A 10,962-nucleotide genomic window follows, 5' to 3' on the forward strand; every position below is an offset into this window, starting at 1 on the left:
ATAGTTCAATGGTGGTTAATTTAACAAAACATAATGAATAGGAATAACTGTATGAAACACAATGTGAATGAAGGATAGAGTGAAACACGATGTATACAAACTTTGTAAGCAAATGAATATAAAGTAAGAAAAAAATTTAAAGAATATATTATATAATAGAATTAAGAGCCCAGAAAACAATACATCAATCTATGGTCAACTGATCTTTTACATGAGGTGAAACCCATTAAATGAAGACAAGACAGCCTCTTTAACAAATACTGCTGGCAAAACTGGCTATCTATGAAAAGTGAAACAAAATCTTTCCTCACACCATATATAAAAACTAATTCAAAGTGGATTGAGGATCTTGGTATCAAACCAAAACTGATAAAACTCATCAAAGGAAAAACTGGGAACAAATAAATAGACTATTAAACAGCCAAAAAATGTACAGCCAGCAGAGGAGAAAATAAAGGAATGGGACATTCTAAAAATTAAATCTTTATAGGCATCAAAAAGTTTCTCTAAAAGGGAAAAAAGACAACATGCATGCATTTCATTTATTACAATTCCCTATTTTCTTTGACTCATACTTTGTACACGCCATGTTCCAATTATTAATGGGTGTTTGCAGATGTTTCTCCTTGTCTTTTGAGTGCCTTCTAATCTGAGGGGCTCTACTTTTTATACTATATCTAACAAAATTCCACTGTTTTTTTTATTATTATTATTAAATTTTATTAGTTTTAATGAACATTTACAGGGATTTTGGGTTTTCATTCCTTCATTGCTGCACCATTCTCTCTACCCTCCTCCCCAGTTTGTTCTTCTTCCCCGCCATCCGAATGTCTGTTTTAATTGTCCAATTGCCACAGTGCTTGTCAAAGTCAGTTCTGATTAATCTCCTTTGTCGGTGTGTCCTTTGCCATTCCCTATCACTCCTCCCTGAGAGAGACTTCCACTGTTATTCAAAGGGTTTATGGGTGTCATTGGTTGGAGAGGGATGCAAGTTATAATAACAATGAGATATCAATTCACTCCAGTAACATCAGCAAAGTTTAACAGGACAGCAAACAACACATGCTTTGTAGAGTGCAGTGGGATTGGAGTTCTCATGCAATGCTGTCAGGAATGTAAAATGGTACAACCAGGATGGAAAACATTTAGCATTTCCTTAAAAAGTTGGAAAGTGCAGTATCATTTGATCCAGCTTTTCCACTACTAGGAATATATCCCAAATAAATAAAAGCTTATGACACCAACAGATTCATGCACACCCATTTTTTTTTAATTGCAGTATTACTTATAACAGCAAAGAGATGAAAGCAATGGGTGGATGGATAGAGAGACTATGGTACATTAACACAAAGAAGTATGATACAACATTGAAAAACAATGAAGAATTCATGACTATACAACATAGATAAGTCTAGAGGACATTGTGGTTGTAGTTATGCGTCATCAAGTAACCTACGACTCATAGCCACCCTATATACAACAGCTCTGAAGCCTGCCTTGTCCTGAGCCAGTCGCATTGACTCTGAAACACCTATTCCTATTGCCCCAGTTACTGTACCCATCCATCTCATCCGAGCTGTTCTTCCTCTGGGCTGTCCCTCCACTCTTCCAAATATGATGTCTTTCTCCAAGGAACAATTCCTCCTGGCATGTTCCAAATTATGTGAGACGAGGCTTCAGAGTCCTATCCTCCAAAGAGAAACTTGATTTCATCCTCTCCAAGACAGACCTATTTGTTTTCTTGGCTGTCCATGATATATTCATGACTCTTCCCCAGTACCACCACTACTCAAAGACATCTATTCTTCTTCTGTCACCCTCAGTCATTGTCCCGCTTTCTTATGTACAGCAAGTAATTGCAAAGACCATGCCCTGGGTCAAGCACACCATAGTCTCTAATGTGACATCGTTGCTTGTCAGTATGCTGGAGAGGTCCCTGACAGCAGATTTTCCCAGTGCAAGTAATTTTTTTTTTTATTTCCTGGCTGCTGATACTAAGAGTATTGATTGTGGAGCCAAGCAGGCTGTAATTGTTAACAATCTCAAGCTCTTCTCCATTTATCATGGTACTGCCAATTGCCCCAGTGGTAAGAATATTCATCGTCTTGATTTTGAGCTTTAATCCATATTGAAGACTGCAGTCTTTGCCTTTCTGCAACAAGCACTTCAGGTCCTCCTCAGTTTCACCAAGCAAGGTTGTGTTATCTGCATAAGGCAGGCATACTGAGTAAAAGAAATCAGTCACAAAGGGGCAAATATTATATAAGACCAATGTTATGAAAGATTAGGGAAACATTTCCATACAGAGAGAATCAATTTAATGTAGTAACCAGGGAGGGGAACTATGGGGTAGTGGAAAATTAATTACCAAACAACAAATACTAATCGGGATGGGTGAGGAGAAGGACAATGTTTAATGAATGGATGATCAGACTGTGTGTATTGTAATTGATGTTGTGGGACAGAATATGTGTGAATGATTGATGGGGGGAGGGGAAACAATATGCTTTGTAAACTTTCACTCAAGCCACAGTAATTTAAAAAAAGTATACAGTATAAATAAAATAAGGGTAAAGGTTTTTTATATTTTATTTTATTTTTTTAATAATTTTAATAAACATTTACAGAGAATTTGGATTTCCATTCATTCATTGAAGGGTAAAGTTTTATCCCAAAACTTCAACACTTTAGATTTATTACTCTGAAACTAGTAGCAAAGTATACCAGTTTTGCCTGGGACAAAAACAAAAAGGAAAAAATTAATCAGCAGGAATTCTGTTAATTGTCACTTAAGGAAAGTCACTTCCTTTCTCTGAAATCCAATTGAAAATATTCAAACAGAGTTTGCCCCAAATTCAAGGTACAAACAGAGGAAATTATTCCATTATGGACAAACAGAGGAAATTATTCCATAATAAATCTGTCACTCATAAAAACAACCCATTCAGTTCCTTACAAAGGGCTTATCTCCTTCTTAGCGCTCGTGCTTTTGATATTTCTCTTTCCTTTCCTCATGCAGGAACAAACATTTAGTTATTGGAATCACGCACCTTGAAATATGGGAGGGGCACTGGAATGCATCTAGCTCATGATGCTTTAATTACCTTTGTATGTCAAAAGATAAGCCTCCAGTGACAGAGAACTCAATTGCACAAAAGGGATCCTGTTCCAGGCTGACCAGCTCTTCCATCTATTGATCTAAAACAAGTCTCTGGTGTTCTTAGACCTTTTCAGAATTTTATCTCTTAAAATTTCATGCAACAACTAATGCTTATTCTATGTCCTCACTTTTCAAAGAAGAAAGGTAATTATCATTTTACCCCCTGATATTCTTTTTCTTGACAGATATTTTCAATATCCTATTATATTTATTCACTCTTGGCCTAGTGGCAAGAAGCTGCACTGCAATCCCGAAGGCACATGGTTTGAGACCACCAGATGCTCCTCGGAGGAAGAATGGGCAATCTCCTCCCATGAGACTAATTGCCTCTGAAAATCTGCCAGGGGGTCAGCGATCAGTCGGTTTGACTCTATGGTACACAAAGACAATATATTTTCACAATTCTTCTTTCCCCCAGTTTGGTTACATTTTAAAATATGTTGTCCAGAGTTGAATAAATTTTTCTGATATTTTAGAAGTTCTTCTCTCGGTTTCTTTACATTTTCAGGTAAAGAAAGTTAATTAATTAAATACCTAGACACTATTTTAACCAGACAATGAATAAAGATGACAGAAAAACAATTGATGTCTTTGAGCTGTGGTGCTGGAGAAGAGCATTGAACATCCCATGGATGGACAAGAGAATGAACAGATATGTCTTGGGAAGAGTGCAGCTGGAGTGCTTTTGAGAGGCATGAATGAGGAGGCTTTGCCTCTCATACTTTGGGCATGTTGCTAGGAGGGGCTATTCCTTGGAGAAGCACATAATACTGGGAAGGGTGGAGGGTCAGTGAAGGAGAGGAAGACCCTCAACCAGGTGGACTGACACAATGACTGCTGCAATGGGGTCTTGTGTGTCAGGAAGTGTGAGGGTGGCTCAAGATAACACAAGGTTCAGATCTTTTGTTCATAGGGATGCTGAGTCATACTCGACTCGACGGTACCTAACAACAGACACTATTTTAGTAGTTGTTTTCTATTAGTTCATTATCCATGTCCATGGAAGCAACAGTCTTGAAATCAAGTAATATATTGCATTTAGCAAATCTGTCACCTTGAAGAAATAGTTCATGCCTGATCCAAGCCATGACATTTTCAATCACTTCCTATGTACGTACCATCAGGACAAAAAGACATTTTTAAAAAAACATGATGTATTCGAATTACGGTGTAAGAGTAAAATACTGAATATTTCAGTCAACCAGGAGCCCTGGTGACACAAAAGTTAAATACTGGAATACTCCTTGGAAGTAAGAATGACAAAGCTTCACCTCACATACTTTGGGTATTTTGCTAAGAGAGACTATTCCTTCTAGAGGGACACCATGCTTGGGAAAGTGTGGTGTCACTGAAATGGAGAAAGACCCTCAACCAGATGGGTTGATACAGTAACTGCAGCAATGGTCTAAGTGTGTCAGAGATGAGATGGCACAGGACATGACAGGATTCAGATCTGTTATTAAAACATATCTATATGAATCATACTCAGCTTGATGGCACCTAACAACAACTTTACTAATATGATCTCAACCTTTCATAAATTCCTATAAAATGAGAATAGATATATTTCTATTCAAAGACAGGATGAGTCTGTAATACAAAGTATAGAGTATGTATACATTTCTAAATATATATTATAACAGATCATAATCTACTTTTTCTTTTGTAGATTTTCTGGAATAGTGCTGTTACCCATTGTTGAGTCAATCCTGACTCATAGAAATCCTTTGTACCAAAACAAAAACACTACCTAACCCTGGCTAGCCTCACAATCTTTGCTCTATTTTTGCCAATTGTTGCAGTCACTGTGTTCATCCACCTTGGAGTCTTCTTTTTTTTCACTGACCTCCTACTTTGCCAAACTGATGATGTCCTTCTGAAAACGTGTCAAAAGTATCTGAAATTAAGTCTCACCACCTCATTTCTAAGTCATTCTGACTGTGGTTTTCCAAAATAGATTTGTTCATTCTTCCAGAAATTCATTGTACATTCAAAATTCTTCACCAACACCATACCAAAGGTTTCAATTCTTCTTGAATCTTCCTTAATAAATGTCCAACTTTCTCATGTATAGGAAGCAATTGAAGCCACCATGGGCTTGAGTCAGATGTACCTTAGTCCTCAAGGAGATATTTGTGTTTTTAACACTTCAAGGAGGTCTTTTGCAGTAGTTTTGCCCAATGAAACATATTTTTATTTCTTTACCAGTGGCAGAGCCCGCAGGGAATTGCACTGCTAACACAAAGGTCACACCTTTTTGTTGGTTTCGATACAACAGCAGCTTCTGAGGATGCATGGGTAGTGTTCTATGGTGAAACTGGCAGCTTTGGAAACACTATGGAGGGTCAGTTAGAAGTTGGTTCCAGCTCAATGCCAATGAGCTCGTTAGAGCTTCCATACACACGAATAATAAATTAATAGAAAACCATACCAAAATTGTGTCTGAAATTAACATTCTTAACTTTCTGTTTCTCTGAGGATGAAAAGAAACAGGGAAGTTGTGCAATGTTGTTGTTGTTGTTGTTAAGTGCCGACAAGTCGCAGGCGACTCATAGCAACCCTATGAAGAAGAGTCCTCGACGCTTGGGTGCCTTTCATCCTCTCTCCAGGTTCATAGGGTTTCCGGAGGCAAGCTATTATGGAAGTGGATGCCACTCCTCCTTCCAGGCTTGTTTAATCGGGGAGCTCCACCCCACTCTCAGTCCACATTGGGTAGCCAACCATTAACGCATTTGACACATCCGTGTCACAGTGTTCAGCCTCACAACAACCACAAGTGACCGCAGGACGGGAACTTGTACACCAGGGCTATACGACCTAGAGGAATGTCTGAACAAAAACAATGAAAGACTGGGCTTGAAGCCGCTGCTGCCTTCAACCCAAGGCCAAGTGTGGCTTCTCTGGCTCCTGGAGGCAGAGTCGCCTTTCTCCAGAGACCGCCACAACACAACACAACACAACACAACACAACTCCCACGTACACAGCATCATGCTCTCTGGCCAAAGGATCACAGCCACCCCGGGTGGGGCAAACCTGGGCAGGGGGAAATGGCATTGTTATCTCTATATTTTGTTTTATTTAGTATTGGATAGAACAAAAAGATAGGGACATAGGTAATCATTAAATTTTTTAAAAATTCAATGTTGGTGTTGTTTTTTATTACCATCACGACTCATAGAGACTCTATGAACAAAAGACATGAAGCTTTTCTATAACTATCTTTACTCAAAGTTCATAGAGTTTCCAGAGGCATGTTGTTGAGGAAGTGGATGCCACTCCTGCTTCCAAACCTGTCTTAAACTTGGAGCTCCACCAAACACTGTACACCATGGGTAACAGTTATGGGGTTTGATACACAATGTCACAAGGTTCAGCACCACAGCAACCACAAGTTACCTCGGTACAGCATATTGACAGAAGAATGCTGTATCGCTTCGAAGAGCATTCTTTCAAAATATAATAATAACTGACTTATAAATACAAAGGCCCTCCCCAAGGTCTTGTTGACTCTGAAAAAGAGACTTAAATTTAAAAATCCCAATATAGTATGTTGTTGTTATGTCTTGTTGAGTTGCCTGCAACCTATAGAGACCCTATGTACAGAAGCTCTGAACCCTTCCCTGTCCTGAAAAAATTCAATATTCAAGAAAAATCTAGTGATATATACATATACCAGAAGGTGGTGTATATGTATAATATGAACTTTCTATTACTCAGACATAAAGATGAATAATGTCTTGATATGCTACAATATGGATTAACCTTGAAAGCCTTATGTTGAGCAAAGTCAGACGAAAAAGAATAAATACCATGTTTTTAAACTTATGTGAAAGATCTAGAATAGGTACATATAAGAGATCAGAGGGTATTAGTGGTGACCAAGGGCAGGCAGGAGGAGATGAAAGGCTATTAGTAGTGACCAATGGCCGGCAGGAGGAGGGCAGGGAAAGGCATTGTTTAGTAGGCACTGTTGTTGGGAGGTGCTGTCCACTAGATAGCAACCCTGTGTGATAGAAATAAAAAGGCCTCATAGGGGTTCCTACGCTGTAATCTTTATGGGAGTTGGATCTGTCTCCCACAGAGCCACAGAGTGAGTTTTAATTACCACCCTTTTGGTTATCAGCCCAATACATAACATGCCAGTTCTCCTTACAGGAAGCATTGAGTATGTGCTAAATTTGACAGTGGATACAGGTGATGGTTGCACAGCATGGCAAATGTAATCAATATCATTAGATTGTTCATGTAAGGAAAATGAACAAATATTGTTATATATTTATTTATTTTCACAGATTCTCCCCAAAATTGCAGCTTGCATCTATGTTGTTGTTGTTGCTGTGCCATCAAGCAGACCCTCATAGCTGACCCTTTAGACAGCTAAACAACAGGAGGTGATGGCCCATCTTTTTCTCATGGAACAACTGGTGAATGCAAACCACATGCCTTTGGTTGACAGTGCAACTCCTTACCACTAGACCACAAGAACTTACATGTATATTTTGAGATGATAAAATAACAATAACAATAGACAAGTATTGACACTTACTTTGTGAAGTATTTTTGTCTAACTCAATGTTTAAAACAACTCTGAAAGATGTATTATTTTAATATTTGCTTGAACAAATAAGACACAAAGGTCCCTGATGACTCAGTAACTTACATGAGGTCACAAACAACTTGTAGTGCTAGGACTTGGACCTAAATAATCTGAAATCAGAGTCGGATTGCTTCATGAATGACATCCTGCATCATAAACGAAAGCAATAGTTTGACTGAATCAATCCGTTTTCTCTTTTAAAACTTTGAATACACAGAACAGAGATAATATGTTGAACGTTTCTTTCTTTACCTAGTTTAACTATTGTTAGGAATTTGCCACTATTTGCTTCATCTTTTCAAATTTTATTTCTAATCAGTATATAGTAAAAATCAGACTTTTTATATAGCAATTGTGTAGATTAAAACACATGTATAGATTCTGTATAACCACCACAACAATCAGGACACAGAAGAATTCCATCAGCCAAGAAATGTCTTTGTTGTGTCTAATTTAGACACATTTTGCCCAACTGTAACTTCTAATTTGTTCATCACTATAAATTTATGTTTTTAAGAATATAAAATAAATATTGAAATATAGCATATACTCTGTCAAGACTAGTATCTTTTACACTAACATAAACCCAAACCAAACCCAAGCCCCTTTCCCTGAGTAGATCTTGACAACCCTGGGAGTTACGGAGTAGAACCGCCCCACAGGCTTCCCACGGCAGTGACCTGGCAGAAACAGATCACTAGGCCTTTCTCTCAGGCCTTGCTGGGTGGGTTTAGGTTTGTAGCCAATTGCAAACTGTTTATGCAACCTAGGACCTCTGGTGGTAGTTGTTTTTATTATATGCCTTCAAGTCAGAACCAGCTCATAGCTGGCCCTGTAATGGGTTTTCAGAGGCTGTAAATTGCACAGGAGTTAGTCCATCTTTGCCCCTCATAGCAGCTAGTAGATTTGACTGCACAACTCCTTCCCCACTAGGCTATCAGATCAGCATTTTACCCAGCATAATGCTAAAATTGCTGCATGACTGATATTCCAATATATGGGTGCATTATGGTTTCTTTATTGATGGAAGTACATTTGTATTGCTTTCAATTTTTTACAATAATGAATAAGGTTTACATAAACCCTTAAGTGCAGGCCTTTCTATGAATATATATTTAATTTCTCTAGAGTATAGACCAGTATATTTTTATATGATATGGTAACTGTATGTTTAACCTTGGAAGAAAACTGTGAGACCATTTTCCTGATGGGCAGTACTGTACTATGAGGTTGTAAGGAGTCAAAATCGATTCATGGCAACTAACAACGAAAACTAACAGAAGTTTTCTCTCACAGATTGTGATCTTGGTTTCATATCTAGCAAGTCTTTGTCTAACCCCTTTCCTGCTCCTCAAGCCTAAGCTAGAGGACATCTGGGGCTCTGTCCACACAGATGACTAATTCTAGGTTCCTAATAGCCTAGAATACAGACCAAACATTACTGCAGTTACTAGGAAAGAAGAAGACACCAAACTCATTGTCAGTTTCATGTTTGGTCAACTTCTCCAATATGCCTGGTCTATTTTGATTTTGTGAGTGCTCAACTACCTGCTCCATGCATTCATTCAAGGTGTTAGAGACACCTTCACTGGGGACCACAAGTAGCAATGTGCTTATTCAATCACCCTGGAACAAGAACTATGATACCAGCTCTTCTGGCATCTGACTCTCAGTAGATCAGGGGAACTTTCTTTCCTTCTCTTCCTTACCAGAAAATGGAGTTCTCACTTCTGAGGGCACTGGAGAAGCCACAGCATCTGCTGCAGCCAGCCACAGGCTCAGGCACAGTGCCGTCTCTCTACCTTGCTGCTTTGCTTTCTTTGTTGTTAAAGTTTATCTTAAAGTAAATTAGAGACATCAGAGCACGGTGTTGTTGTTGTGTACCATTGTGAGTCAGAACCAACCCACAGCTGACCCTCCGGTGGGTTTTCAGAGGCAGTTAATTCGCCTGGGAGGAGATTGACCATCATTCCTTGGAGCAGCTGGTGGATTTGAACTGTGTGCCTTCATAATTACAGCACAGCTTTTTGCTACTAGGCCATATAGCATAGCACCCCTAAATGCTCTAATATGTACAGCTAAAGAGAATCTTTTTCTACACAACCACAACATCATGATTACATCTAACCCAATTAACAATAATTTTTTTAAATTCAAATCTTTCCTTTTGTCCTCAGTATGTAACTGACCAATTCTTAGCATGGTGAGGAATTACAACATTGTAGACTAATCTTAGCTGGCAGGCTGACATGTATTCAGACAAGATCATAATCTCTTTCGTGTACTACAAAACCTATCTCAACCCCCATATGTCTAATCTTCACATCTTCCTGTCATGACACTCTCCCTACTAACATCCTGTCCTCTGGCAAGGACAAGAAACTGAAGAAAACAGTCAATACTTTGCAGACATTTTCAAAGATATGAAAGGAATCAGTCATATTTTGCTCTAAATTTATAATTAATAATGATTAATTCTATGTTGAACTAGAAGTAATTCTTTAAGGTAGTGCCTATATTTAAATATTCTAGACATAGCTCATTACCAAGTTGTAAAATCAATTTACAGGATCTGTTCTAAGATGTGTTTACAGAGAGAAATAGAATAAAAAAGAAAACTAAAGATTAGCTTAGAACAGAAACTTTTGGACACATTCCACATAGAAGGGATGAGTTCTATGGTATTTTGTTTCAGACATATGTTTGCAAATCTATATGTTTTGAGTTGTGATGGAAAATGTGTTTCTTATAATATGCTGTCAAGAATTTTAAAGACCATAATTTCAGACACCACTTAAAGTATCCCTATACCTTAAACCAGCTGCTGTGTGGGAGAAAAATGAGCAATCTCCTCCTGAATGATTAACTGCCTCTGAAAACCCACGGGAGGGTCAGCTAATGGTCAATACCAACTCAACGGTACTCAACATCAACAATATGCCTTAAAAGAGATCTCTTTCTAAACCACTATAAAATAAAAATTTTACATTAAAAAGAAATCCCTTTCTCTAACATATATAGGGAATCATGGCGACTCCGTCTTTCCTTTTTCCTTTATCTTTAATGGCACAGGATTTCTTATTGGGCCAAATACTGATAGGGAAAACATTCCACCTACATGCTGGGGTTATCTTTTCATCAGAGGACAAGTCACTCTAAACAAAAAAAAAGTATAAGAACAAAGAAAGTATAAGAAGGAACATG

The sequence above is a fragment of the Elephantulus edwardii genome, unplaced genomic scaffold (assembly GCF_000299155.1).
Source record: "Elephantulus edwardii isolate Elephantulus edwardi_28Jun2011 unplaced genomic scaffold, EleEdw1.0 scaffold00157, whole genome shotgun sequence".
Classification (NCBI taxonomy): Eukaryota; Metazoa; Chordata; class Mammalia; order Macroscelidea; family Macroscelididae; genus Elephantulus; species Elephantulus edwardii.